Consider the following 938-nt stretch of genomic DNA (forward strand, 5'->3'; position numbering starts at 1 on the left):
ATATATTTTACAAACACTTATGATAAAAATAAATAAAAAATCAGACTAAAATTATTTAAGAAATTCAACCAAATAAATTATAAATCACAACATAATAATCTCTATATATATTATTTAATCATAGCATAGTAATTTATATTTATTATTAATGGGGAACTTTCACAAATAGTCACTAAAATAATTTTAATTAGGCTTCATAGCTATAGTTTGTTAATTACGATTCATAGCTACATGTTAGAGGGAGGAGAGAGGAGAACGAGAGAGGACAGAGAGTGGAGAGATGCGAGTTGTATATGTATATCTGTCAGATAATTGCATAAATGTAACTGGTATACATATGTATTTGTATATCTGGCGAGCGTGATTGGGAGAGGGATGAGAGAGACGAGTGAGAGAGGGCAAAGAGTGGAGAGAGACGATTGCATTTGTATATCTATCATATAATTGTATTTGTATATGTATAAGTGAGGAGAGAGGAGAGAGAGAAAAAGAGAGGAGAGGTACGCACATAATTACAACTAAAATTAAGCTGCAAATCGTAATTAATTTAAACTATAACAATGTTTCCACATAATTTTCCCTTTATTAATCACCGCACAACTAATTCGGATATCACTAATTTCAGGATAGTTTACTTCTAAACCAAACTACCCAAGCTAATATGCAAAAAGCTGTATATAGGTAGCCTATGAAATCAATCCATTAATTAATAATTTGCTTAATATATGTGCAGTTGCTTTCAAACTTCTTTCCTACTTTATACAAAAAATAATAATCAAACTTCCCCATTAAGATAACAAGGTAGTAAAAAGGTATATGTATATATATTATAGGGATAAAGATCTGAAAAATACCTCAACTTTGGTCGGATTTGCTGTTGCGATACTAAACTTTCATGAGGACCTATTACCTCCCTAGACTATTTAATACCATATTTT

The sequence above is a fragment of the Solanum tuberosum genome, unplaced genomic scaffold, assembly GCF_000226075.1.
Source record: "Solanum tuberosum cultivar DM 1-3 516 R44 unplaced genomic scaffold, SolTub_3.0 scf00086, whole genome shotgun sequence".
NCBI classification, from domain to species: Eukaryota; Viridiplantae; Streptophyta; class Magnoliopsida; order Solanales; family Solanaceae; genus Solanum; species Solanum tuberosum.